This window comes from Sphaeroforma arctica (genome assembly GCF_001186125.1).
Source record: "Sphaeroforma arctica JP610 unplaced genomic scaffold supercont1.260, whole genome shotgun sequence".
Classification (NCBI taxonomy): domain Eukaryota; class Ichthyosporea; order Ichthyophonida; genus Sphaeroforma; species Sphaeroforma arctica.
In genome coordinates this window covers 59858-74196 of record NW_014040298.1, presented here as the reverse complement: position 1 = coordinate 74196, position 14339 = coordinate 59858, and positions in this window count along the sequence as shown.

Genomic DNA, 14339 nt, shown 5'->3' with positions numbered 1-14339 from the left:
TTTTAATAATCTCTGAACTACTACTTACAGGTTTTGGTCTTCCCGCCAATCTCCAAAATCCAATAAGTCTTTTCCTTTTTTTAACTTTATCTTCTCTTTAGATGGAACATTATTTATATTAGCTAATGTATTAACTTGACTACGTTCTTATGTCTATCTACAAATTAGACATGTGGTCACGAACACTTAGTACTTCTAGTGAAAATTGTTCAATAAAGAACAGCTAGAGGTACGTCCTGTGTGATCGAGGATATTAAGGCTCTTACCAAGAGGCAGTCTCGATCATTCATACACAAGCTACCACTGCTAAATTCTAACTGACTTAAATTGTATCTTAGTTTATATAACATAGTTTAAAACATAGAAATATCCATCGAAGTTTACATTTTTTCAGTTAATTAGTAGCTACCGTAGTGTACTGCTTCTAGACTGTCTAATAATTGCTCACTATCCAGCGACAGGACTGTAAGTATTCTGTACTATCTCACAGTAGCTAATACTACCCTAAAGTTAACTACACGCTAGTTACTATACCTAGACTTTATTAATGTTCCTATTCTTGAGCTATTACTATGGCTAAAGGAAATTCTAAAGGCAAGGGAGCCGCCAGCTCTAAGCCTGCAAAGCCTGTTGAGGTTCCTGAGGTTACTGGGGACGCTGGTCCGTCTGGTACTGAGCCTGCCGTTGAAGCTGTAGAGGAAGCCGTTTCTGAGCCTGGTTCTGAGGAAAACTCCGAGGATGACTCGTCGGACCCTAAAGCCTTGGAAGTGGAGGACTCAACTGCCGCGGAAAGGCTCGCCAGCGTCCGTGTGTCTCCTAGTAGTGCAGCCCGGGGCCTCAGCTCGCCATCTGATCGCGAAAAGTCAGATTTTGGAAAGGCTATATCTCCTGAACAAGTGAAGGAATCGTCTCGAGATCGACGGTTTATTACTACTAAAAGTCAGCCCAATCCACCTATTAACAAAGATGGTGGTGTTCCTTTATTTGAATGCCTCGCCACTGAATGTTGGGGCAGAAGACGCAAATGTTGGGGACGTCATAACTCGACAACGAGTGGTTATATCCTCTCAATCTCGACGCCATTTGAACCGCAAAGATGAGCTTTTAAAGGAGCTAGCCGCTGCCGCAGCTTCTGACCCTTCGGTCATATCCCACGTGGACAATATTCTTCCTATACCGAAGAAAAAAATATTCCGAGCCGGGTTTCAGACCTGGGACCCACTGGTTTACCAGCCAGCAGGGTTACCACTGAGCCAGTTACCGCTGGTGAAGTGAGTAAAACCTCGAGATTTAATCTCTATAGCTCGGAAGCTACAATCGACCATCCTCTCGACAAACCTAACCCTGTCAGAGGCTATGATCGTATGGAAATCGATGAGGCTTACCACCCTCACAACATCGATCCTATTTTACCATCTAACCCTGGTAATCACGACTTTGGTAATCGTTATACCAGTACCTCACTAGAGAGTATCCACTCTAGCTCTGAAGACGAGGAAGTGAGAACCAGACAACATCGTCTCAGGCTATTACGTTCTGGTATGCAAGTCCTTGAGGACCGTCTATCTAATCGATAGCAAGAGAAAAAAGATAGACTCCATATTGGCACTAGCAGCCCGTAGCATTGAGCGGGAGCCTCGTGAACGCTTCGAACCAAGCTTTATAAAGCAGCTAGGTAACGCGAAGGCTGAGGTCGATTTCTCTACGAATGAGAGTATATTGGAGACAATGAAGACCTTTGACCAACTTAAGGAGTCTGCCAGCCTTAAGGATAAGCAGATGATGAATGCCTTTATTCATTTCTGTGAGTCAGAGGAATGGAAAACTATCTTGAAGGCCCCATGAGCCCAACTGGAAAGCCCTACCCTGGCGCCAGTTGCGTGAGAATATACTTAACGCCTTCTTTGAAGATGCACGTGACCGTGAACTTCTAGAGTCTCGCAAGTCCTTTGCGAACGATACTACTATTCGAGGTGCTCTAGCTCATATGACACATATGAACACTCGAATGGGAGGTCGTACCTATACTGGCGAATATCTATTAATTTGTCAGATGATGGAGACTCTGGGGGCTAACCTTTTGAAGAAGGTCAATGATGATATTATCGCCTAAGGTGATTTGCGATCTATGCCTTGGTCTGCCTTTGAGAAGATAGTTCAAAAGCATACCAACCCATCTACTAGAGTACTTAGTACCTCGAGCTTTACCCAGCCCGCTAAGCGTACCGCGATAGAGAATAACAATGCGCGTAATACTAAGAAACCTCGCACTACTGCTGGAGGTGGTAAAGGCTCTGCTTCTACTGAACCAAGGGTGAAAGGAAGGAGAGAGCACCATGCAAGAAGTATGGTTACAACCTCACTAAACTTGATGGCAAGTGGAATGGTAAACACGACTCTGTTAAGTGTGCACCAGAAAAGCCAAATTTTGGGCACTGTATGAAAGAATGTACTACTTGCAAGGGCATACCGGACGTCCAAGTTATGTACTGACAGTTCCATATGTTTGCACTAGAGCAAGATTATGAGAAAAAGTTCAATAAATTTTTTACCAAAGGAGATGAACGTATATTTCAAACCGTTTATGTAAATGGAGAAAAAGTTATAGCACTTTTTGATCCAGGGGCTGAAGTCTCTGCTATCTTACGCCGAGTAGCCTAAGCTACAGATATGGCTATCCATAACGAAACAACTAATTTAATCTTGGGAAATGGCAAAGTTACCACTTGCGAAGAAGCCATTGACTATGCACACATAATGTTGTCAGATAGAAGAGAAGTAAAGACTCACCTAATCGTTACTGACATGTCTCAGAAATACGATTTAATTACAAGTATGACTGATCTTCTCAGTTTAGGTATAACTCTCACTGGTCTGCCTAATGGGCTAGACCCAAATAAAGATCAGTAAGATGATAACATATTAAAGATACCTGAACCTCCGGAAGGTGGAGCAAAGGATATGATTCCGCGCTTTACCGATATAATTATGGACTTAATTATACAAAACAGGAAGATTGCAATAACTGACTGGTGTATGTTTAAGTTCTCTAACGGGTACGTTAAGCTTGACTTAACAAACGTCGACTTCTCTAAGTTAAAGTGTCCTTCACATAACTACGTGAGTTGGAGACACAAAGACGTTGTCAAAACCCAAATTGAAGATTGGTTAAAACAGGGTCTAATTGAAATCAATAATGATGCAACCCCAGTTAACTCAGCTCTCTTAGCGGTCGATCAATATAAATCTGATGGAACGTTTAGTAAAACAAGAGTAGTACTAGACCTGTCGCCAATCAAGAAACTAATTCCACAACATAGTTTTCCCTTACCAAATATAAGCGAGATACTACGCAAAATGGAAGGTGCGACTATCTTTTCCAAGGTAGACTTAAAAGCTGCATTCCATCAATTACAAATATATGAGCCGCACCTTCTTTCTTCCAACAAGTTATGATGGAACTATTTGCGGACCTGTTGGATAACGTATCAGTATATTGAGATGATATAGTTATCTTTACAAAGACAGCACATGAACATGCTAAACTCGTTAAGGAATCTAAAAGCGACTAAACCATGCCAAACTTGAGATTAACGAGGACAAGTGTTCTTTTGCTAAAGATACTATACACTTACTTGGTTACAAGGTATCTGCAGCAGGGGTAGAAATTGATCCTGGCAAGAAAATTTTCAACACCGATTACTGGAAGAGATGTGAACTCTGTGTGTGGGTTTGTTAACTTCTTCTCGTATTCGGTACCTCATCTTTCTCATTACTTAAAGCCTTTCCGTCACCTACGGCTGCACAAAGAACCTTTGGGAAAGCTTTGGACTAAGGAATGTGATGATGCACTTAAGCTAGTCAAAAGTAAAGTAATGGACGCACCCATCATGCAATACCCTGTGGATGGCGTCCCATTCCAAGTAGCAACCGACGCTTCGGATCAAGCGGTAGGTAGAGTGCTATATCAAACGATAAATGGTATATCGCGCTACATACAATTATTTAGCAAGAGTTATAATAAGAGTCAACGGAATTACCCTACCGTTAAACAAGAGCTCCTTGCTATAGTTAATGTGCTAAGACAGTTTAAAGACTACCTTTATGGAAGTTACCTCACTGTCGCTTGTGATCAAAAGTCTTTAACATATTTAAAGGACATGAACCCTGATTCACAATTGGTGAGCCGCTGGCATGACATTATTGCTAAGTTCGCTTTTAACATTACACACATACCAGGAATGCATAATCATCTTCCTGACATGCTCTCTCGACTGGTCCCTGACTACAAGAAAACAGATAAAGAGTTATTAGCAACCGATTGGATGCTTAATAAGAAATGGTTTAACCTCGCTCAATCAAGATGGGGTCCATGTACTATTGATATTTTCGCCGCAGAACATAACAAACAGGTTTCTGATTATAGGTCGTTGACTCATCCTAAAGGTGATACCTTTCAACTTGACTTATCAAAGCATATTGTGTGGGCTAACCCACCTTGGCAACTTTGTTAAATTATGCTAATATTACTAAATCTACCATTACGCTGTTTTGTCCCTTACGTAGCTCCGACCCATGGATACGTGATTTAATTAAACCCTAACCCCGACACGTTCTTGTATCAGGGATCGTATTCTATTAAGAAGACACCTTGGAAACACTACCATCGTTTGTCGCATCGGTCCTGCAGGTACCACTAAGTGGAAACCCTCAACCGAGTTCTTAGTGTAAGTTTCGGTCTATCAAGGCGATATTAGCGCCTTAGAGTAATTAAACGCTTAGGTTAAGTCTAAGTATAGTGGAATTCGAAATAAATAAACGAAACGAGTCTTTTAGTAAAGTTAGGTATGCCTCGTGAAAACAGCAATACTTTGAGGGATTGTGAGGCTGACTCATTGCCTATATATAATCCTCTCAGTACTGTTTTCGCCGAAGGGATTTTATTTAGTGCTTCGTTGTCGCTCTATTAGAAACTATGGTATGTTTCGTTGGGGCGAATCCGAGAGACTCATAAAATCCTATCTTTTAAAAAAAAGAAAAGAAAAAAAGAAAAAAACTCTTGATGTCCATTGTTATTGCATTAATTAATAACTTGCCACTTATCAAGAATTACCGACTTAGCCTTCATCAGACTGGCACGTCTGGTTGGCTGAACGGAGGTTAAACTCGGTAACGCTAATAGTCCCTAGAAACCTATATTCGGTTGTGCCATCTCGCTACCGGAGTATTCAGATATAAATAGATTTGGAAGTTAACTTAGTTCTATTAATATAACTAGTCCAAATCATATCTTTGACATTTTAATCTGGCCTTTTAATGGCCTTATCCAAATATATGATATGTAAAATGGAAAAGGTATTTAATTAATAAAAATTGTTAAAAATCATTTTAAGAAACTTAGGTTCCTCGTACTATTAAGAGTACGTTTATAGTTTACGTACTGTTTAAGAGTACGTTTATAACATAGAGTCTAATGTGGCGGCCGGCTATTACACAGCCCCCACCCAGCTTTGAAATCCAAGAGAGACTAGTTGCTCACTCTAGCCGATTTTGGATTTACAAAGCGAGAAGGAAAAACGGGTCGAAACATTAAGAAGCATAACATGTAGTTACTGTTTCTCAGGCGGAGAAGTTAAGCGTTCTCGGTTACCCTGTGAGTTTGGGCTTATGTCCAGTAGGTCCGTGGTGGTCGACTGGACGTTTCTTACACTTCAGTGTCTTAAGCACATTTGAAGGGTGAGCATTAAAGCTCGGGATAAATGCTGTAGGCGGGTAAGTTTTAACTTCCGTGCCTTCAGACGATGGAAATATACTATCTTTTTCAGCTTGTGACTTATGCAGGCGTTTACGCCATTTTCGATTAAAGGCTTTTAAATAGTCTTGATTATCGAAAGCATCTAAAGTCAACTCAGCAATTGTACCGTCTATAAAGCGTGTACGAGCCTCCCTTATCCGTTCTCCATATAATGTCTTTAAATTCAGAACGATCAAGAGGGGCATTAGAGTCATGTCTTCTTGCGAGTATAATCTCGGTAGTCGGAATCCGACTAGTGCCTATATTTAAAGCACTAGAACCGTCGGGGTTATTAACCTCATAGGTTACACTTTTAGTGTCGGCTACAGAGATTATGTATGGTCCTATCCATTCCGATGTTAGTACAGTAGCATCGAAATTACGTTGTCGGATGTTAACTCTGTCTCCAACCTGATACTCTGCTATATTTTTGGTAGCGTTCCATCTATTTTGCCTTTTTAATAAGGCAATATTGCGTGTTTCTCGCAAGCAAGGATATACAACGTTATAAATACGTTGTACCTTATCTAGCCATGGTAACTCATGGTGATTAGGTTCGTCCTTGTTAAAAGGTATTTGTAACTCACTGTATCTGCCACGAAAATAGTGAGCGGGTGTTGTACCTGTAACCGGATCAGCTCACTCGTTCATCTGTGTTTGTACCCACTTAAGGTGGTACGGCCAATCATCTGCATCATCCGTTAATGCAGTACGTAAGAAGAACTTAAGTCTTCTGTGGCGCATTTCATTCGTGCCTTGTGTTTGGGGTTTATATGGTACACCCCTTATATGGCACATGCCTGATACGAGTACTAACGATTCCATTACGTCATTGCAGAACTCGCTACCGTTCTCAGTGCACATTATACCTGGTCACCCGTGGCCAGCAAAGACTTGGCAACATAATTCTGCCACGGTCTGCGTATTCTTGTCCTTTAAAGGATAGAGCAAGTTATACCGTGACGCCACATCAAAGAAGTGGCATACGTAACGGTCGCCTGTGTGCTCAGACGTAGGCAGGTTAACCAGATCAATGATGACCCTGCGCCATGGAACATCTTCAGTCACACTCTTAAGCGGTGCGAACCCATAGCGCTTGATCTGATTGAGATTACAGTCTGTACATAACTGATGTACTTTATCCACTAAAGTTGCCAGCTTAGGGTGCGCTAACCCATTTTGCTTGGCATCTTTAAGTACTTCTACTACGTTCTGGTGCTTCAGCTTATGGTTTTGCGCCAGCCAAGCAATAATGTTTTTATCATTCTGCTACTCCAGAATAAAGGTAGGGTGTTGAGAATCCACTTGCGTGGTCTCTAAGTCTGTAGTGTTTCCAGACTCCTGTCCTTCTTTCGCATGGGTGTCATAAGTGCGCTCGTGTGCATTTGATACACCTGCCTTATTTAATAGTCACATTATATGTGTATATGCTTCGGGATTGTCTTTCATTAATCCCTTTAAAAATAGGGGTTGAAAGACTTCGGGCCTGGACTTTATGTTATTAAACAGAGTCCTAGCTAGAGACTGACGCTTCTTAACTGTAGTGTCATTAGTAGATTGTATTCCTTGTGCACAGACTTCAAGTGCTGTGTTGCCTTTGAACTGCTTAACGTTCAAATTAGTAGAGAGTAGAATCTCTGATTCTTTGACCTTGTTAAGGAAGGTCTCAGAAGGGGCCCATTTGGTTGTTCCAATGGGACCTATACGACATATTATAGTATGTCTCCAGGGCGTCTTCTGGACGGCTAGGGTACCCTGATATAGGAAAGTATCTACTTCTCTATCTAAAATTGGCTCGCATTGTATCATGCTTATTAATTTATTGAGCCATGGATCTTTACTCCGTAATGGGCAACACAACGTGATGGTAGCCTTATGTATATGGACATAATTTAGTAATTTGACAATTAACTGCCATGGGGGATTAGCCCACGCATTATGTTCGGAGAGGTCTATTTGAAAGGCACCTCCTAAAGGATGATTTAAAGTCCTGTATTTCTTAAGTTGTGCATTATGATGTGCAGCAAACATGTCAACGGTATGTGGCCCAAATATCTTTTGAGCCAGTTCAAACCACCTGGGGTTACATTTCCAATCAGTGGCTAGTAACGCACGTACGGAATTGTTACAATCCGGTACGAAGCGTGATAACATATCCGGTAAATGGTTATGTATCCCTGGTAGATATTTGATATCAAAATGAAACTTTGATATTGTATCATGCCATCGGCTCAGTAATTGAGAGTCTGGCTTCATTTCCTTCATATATTGAAGGGACTTCTGATCACACATCAGCGTAAAAGCTGTTACGTATATAAGTAATCGCGGAAGTGTGTTAAAGCTGCTACTATGCCTAGTAGCTCTTGCTTCACAATTGGATAATTCAACTGTGATGCATTCATTGCTCGGCTAAAGAATTGTATATACCTAGGTTTATTACATATAACCTGGTATAGTACACATCCGAGTGCTAAGTCTGATGCGTCTGTTGCTATTTCAAAAGGCACGCCATCGACTGATCCTTGTACAACAGGGGCTTGTTGGACTGCGTGCTTGAGCGCTTTAAATGCGTCATCACACTCTTTAGTCCACAAGTCTCCTAGTTTGCCTTTATGACATCTTAAGTGTCCAAAAGGTTTAAGGTAATCAGCCAAGTGTGGTACTCCATCTGAAAAGAAGTTTACAAACCCACACATGCTGTTCACATCTCTTCCTGTAGTTGATGTTCGCCAACCTATCAGGTGTTCCACCTTACCAGGGTCGATTTTAATACCTTCCCTAGATATATGGTAGCCTAAGAGCTGTATTTCGCTCTTTGCGAAGTGGCATTTCTTCTCGTTAATCTTGAGGTTTTGCTCATTGAGTCTCTTAAGGACTCGTCTGACTAATACGGCATGTTCGCCCTTGGTCTTAGAAAAGATGACTACGTCATCTATGTAGACTTGCACGTTAGGCATGTCTGTAAACATTTCTTCCATTACTTGTTGGAAGAATGCTGGTAAAGAGTGCTACCCGAAAGGTGCACCTCTAAACCTGTATTGTTTACCTTTCTAGGTAAAACTAAAGTACTTACGGTGGGGTTCATAAGTTTGCATTTGATGATACCACTGTGTTAGGTTTATGGATGTAAACACCGTAGCACCTTCCATTCGTCTCAGTAACTCGTTTATACGAGGTAGATGGAAACCATGAGTCGGCAATAACTTATTTTTTGGACTCATATCTAGACATACTCTGACTTTCTTAAATTTTCCGTCAGAATCGTGTTGATCAACTGCCAATAATGCTAAGTTAACTGGCGTTTGTTTGTAATTGATTTCGATTACTCCATGGGATAATCATTTCTCAACTTGTTCTTTAACTACAACTTCGTGTCTCCAAGAAACATAGTTTCTTGAAGGACATTTGAGCTTAGTAAAGTCTACCTTGGTTAAGTCAAGGCTGACATATCCGTCGTTAAAACGGAATTTTGCCCAATCCGTGATCTTTGTTTTCTTATTTACTATACCACGTAAAACTAAAGTTTTTACGATGTGGTTCATATATCTGTATTTGATCTTGTATAAGGTCTATAGTTGTAAATACTGTAGCACCTTCCATCCTTCGCAGTAGCTCGTTAATACGAAGTAGGTGAAAGCTATGAGTCGACAATAATTTATCTATCGGACTCATATCTAAACATACTATGACTTTCTTAAACGATCCATCAGAGTAATGTTGGTCTACAGCTAGCAATGCCAAATTGACTGGCGTCTGTTGGTAGTTAATTTCTATCACTCCATCTGCTAACCATTTCTCAACTTGTTCTTTTACCACAGCCTCGTGTCTCCAGGATACATAGTTCCATGAGGGACACTTTAACTGTGTAAAGTTCACCTTGGTTAAGTTGAGGCTGACATACCCGTCGTTAAAACGTAATTTTGCCCAATCTGTGATCTTTATCTTTTTATTAACTAGAATCAGATCCATGATTTTGTCCGCAAAGTCAGGTATCAATGTATTGACTGTGTCTGACGGGGGCTTATATGGTTTCAGACACTTATCGTCTGATTGATCCTTTAATGGATCTATGTTATTTGGTAAACCAGTTACGGTTATACCTAGAGTGAGTAAGTCACTCATTCCGACTATTAAGTCGTACTTCTGTGACATCTTAACTATCACAGCTTGAGTAGTGATATTTATATCATCGGCCAGGGAGATTTCAACATATGTGGCCATGGTATCACACTTAGAAGTTTTGTCATCTGCTAAGATTAGGTGAGTAGTTTGAGTGCGCCTTTCAATGTTTTTCATTAATGCAAAGCGGTCGGATATACATGAAATTTCTGAACCAGGATCAATCAACGCAAGGTTTTTATTTCCATTGCAATATACAGGTATTAGTACACGCTCATCTAAAGAGTCGTTGTACTGTCTGTGTAACGATTGTACCTGGTAGTACCTTCACTCCAACTTAATGTTGGGTTTTTTTGTCACAAAAAATATAGTGTGATAACAATTGGACTTCTCACACTTGTCACACTTAATAAGAAAGTGTGTACATGTGGGTGCATGTCTGCCATTCCAATAACCGTTAGGGTTCAATTGGTACATGTCATACCCACACTGTGCGTCGGCACATTTTTTAATCTCCTTAAGTGGAGGTTCCTTGTCCTTCGCCTCCGCGCGTGCCCGTTTATTGGGTCGCGTGGATTGAGTGGTAAGGATGCGTCTGATGAAGTTTATCATCTGACGTCTAGCGTGAGAGGTATCCTTGATCAGTGAGCTCGCGCGGTTTCTTACTTACCGCCTTTCCCTTTGAGGTTACTCGGTGTGCAGGGAAAAGAGTGGATACAGTATTATAAAACTGTTCCCACGTAAGTCGGGATAGATGAAACTTTGTTTCATGTCCCTTGTCTCGAGCCTCAGTAGCGTATTTACGTCGCAACTCGGTGTACAGACTTTCACGGTCGTTCTTCCCTATGTTCTTACAGAAAACATGCATAACCAGGAATTCGTACCATCGCTGTGCCTTGTCCTTTGTTATATCTAGACGTTTAAGGTCAGCATCAAGTTTCAGAATATAACTCTGGATAGGAGTATTCTCAACTGGTTCAGTTAAGATCGAACTCAGTCCTGGACTGCGCATGTCCTTGCTTAATAAGGACGTAACCAACCAACACACAGCTGGCCAGTCACGACAAGTGGCTAGCTCATGCTGGTGTCGCTGCAAGATCAAGTAACTTGTTCTTGTAGGGTCAAACGATTGCATTAAAGCAGAAATCCATTGCTGGGGAGCGATATCATTCGTCTCCAGCATGACCGTAAACGTATCAAGCGTACGGGTTAGCGTGTCGAGGTCATGGTTGTTTATAAACTTGACCTGCTTGCTGTTGGCATCCCAGTTCGACTTAAGTCGACTGATCTGTCCCTTGTACTTCTGATTATCCCGGTGGTCTTGCCCACGTTGGGCCTGAAGTAGCTGATCGATGCACTTCTGCTTGATCGCGATCATATTAGCAAAATATGATACGTCATCAGCACAGTGCTCGTCATGGGCGATTTCCATCTTAATGGTGTAATCGTCGACCGATTTATTAAGTTCGGTCACCTCGTCAGAGTGGAAATCCTCTGCGGGCTGGTGTAATGATGTGCGATCGAAGCGATTAAATTCGACATCGTTAACACGTTTATGGGAGTGTTTATTACCCCTTGTAAAGTCCATGGTCGAGGCCTTTCGGTGCTCTGTTCCTTGGATAGTAGTTGGTATTATAATCTTGGGTGATTCATGTGTCTGGATAACATACCCAGTCTTAAATGGTTTCCGATGATTGTCATCCCAGTTGGGCAAGGGTGGCGGAGTACTTTTACTTGCCTCTGGGTCTATAATACCCTCAAGGACGGGCTACTCATGGCCGGATGTTAGAACAGGCGAATAAATAGCCTGGAGTTCTGATGGTAGTACCTCGTAAGGTATAGATACGCTGAGCACATCTGGCTCATCTGCCACAGGTGTAGCGCTCAGGCCTTTACGCTTTTCGGGCGTAATTGCCTGTCGACGTTCTGTCCACTTCTGTAGGGCTTCAGTAATGCCCGGAGAAACATGCTCGCGTAAGTGCTGTGTATGTTTTCCTGATCTATACATTCGATCTACATGTTCAATAGTCAGGCCTTTCATAAGGGCGGCTAACTGATTCTTAAGATCAGTGTTTTCAGTAATTGACTTACTTATGCGCGTTGGTTCAGTGGTCGCGGACGTAGATTCGGGTTTGCCACTTGAGCTTGCCTTTTCTTCTGATTCCGTATAGGTACCTTCTGAGATTCGTCTTTGTCCCCTATAATTAGGGGCTTTTCTTTCTGAGTTTCGTCAGAAGAATTGGTTGGGGCGTCTTGAGACGTGTACCTTGTTTCACTTCTTGGCTTCGTAAATGCAAGCTTCGAAGTTGAGGCAATAGTTGGCCCTCGGGCTCTATCTGTAGGAGTAGTTTTCTTAATCGGAGTGGCTACATCCTTATCCGAGGCATTTTTCTGACTATTATTGTCGGACACAAGTGCTTCGGCTACGGTGCGGTTAAACGCATCGGCAGCAGCTGCGGTTGCTTCTGCGGCAGCGGTAGCTGCTGCAGCGCTAGCAGCTTCTCTTTCCATCTTTTTACGTTCGGCCTTGCGTTTCTTTGCAGGCGTAGTCTTTCTTTGTCATAATCTTAACTTATGACTTCAGTCCTATTCTGCTAAGGAATGACTGTGCTTAAGAAAAATTTCGTGGTAGTTATCTACCTTTACGTTTAAGTAGTCTAAGTACTTTGTAGGGAGAAAGTTAGTACACAGGATATAGTCAGGTCCGACTGTCCGAGTCTCTTATAGAGGTTGGCCCCTTTTTGCTACCGTAAAGTGGCCAATAACATCAGACTAATAAACCTGTGTTTTAAAAAGCTCCTGTGCCTTGCCGAGTGCCGAGTGCCAGAGTGGCCTCTCTAGCCTTACACTGTCACAGTAAATATTACTGCGTCAATTATCAACCGGCAGACGGTCAGGCGTCAGTATAAGTACGTACATACACGGCGAGGCGCGGGCCCAAGGCCCCAAGCCCCACTGCCCCGAAAGTCTCACAAGCTCTCCCTAAGACCAGTGACCACACTCCTGAGTCCTGAGTTCTGAGTCCTGAGTTCTGAGTTCTGAGTTCTGACAGTTCTAAGTTCTGACTTCACAGTTCACACTCACATTCACACAACACAAGAGTTCACAGTAACAGTTAGTTCAGTCGTTCAACAGTCATGTCAGACGTGACTCATTAAGCCGTAAATCTATATATCAGACATCGAAACTCGAAACTCGAAACTTCGAAAGTCGAAAGTGAAAAATTGATCGAGTTTTTTTATTTAACTTTTGTTAAAAAAAAACAACAACAATCAGTTTCTTATTGACCACGTATACTTTTCCTAAATGAGCACTGTTTATTGGCTATTTTTGCTTTATATACAAGAAGGCCACGAGATAAGGAGGAGTTGCGTACTCTGCGCACGTCGGATTGAACAATCATCTCTGCTTTTTGCTTAAGACCACTCTTAATTCCAAAACTTCCCGACTCTCGACCAGTGGTTTTAAAAACAGTAAATGCTAGACCGGACGACGGACGTCCGAAGTCTCCGGACTAGTCACCCCAGCCCCAAGGGCCTAGGCCCCAGGGCCCCAGGGCCAAGGGGCCCAGAAGTCAGAGCCTCAGGGCTCAGAGGCCTCTCACTCTACTACATACTACATAGCTCTCTACTATCAGAGAACACTATGTACTCTACTAGAGTAGAGCGAGAGAAGAAGAGAGAGAGGTGTAAAAGACAGTGACTCTAGAGTGTGTACACAGAGGAGCACATATTTTTCGAAAATAAATATGGCGAAAAATAGCTGAAAACGTTAAATATAAAATATGAAATATGCTATGAAATTCGGAAAAAATATGTAATGCGCGTGTTGATTTCAGAAATATGGTAAAAATAATATTTGGTATTTAAAAATTGAAATATGCCATATTGAAAAATATGCCATTAATACGCCACATTTCTAAAATATGCCATATTTCTAAGATATGCCATATTTTTTATATAAATATGCCATATTTCTAAAATATGCCATATTTCTGAAATATGCCATACTTATGAAATATGCCATATTTCTGAAATATGCCTTAAGTACAATCAATATATATAAATTTACGAAATATAGTATTCAGTATTTCACGGCTGTAATATAGGAATTGTATAGGCATATAGCCTTTATTTTGCAGTATTATCAAATGATCTATATAGGCATATTGGCTGTATTTTGTAGTTAGTTGCTGTAGTTTATAGCTATATTAAAGGAATTGTACAGGTGTAGTAGCTGATATATAGCTGATGTAATAAAATATCGCAGATGCGTTTTATTTCATATACTATATTATATAATGTATTTCGTGAATATGTATATATACATATACATATACGTAAACATATATATATATATATATATATATATATATATATATATATATATATATATATATATAACACACACACACACACACACACAC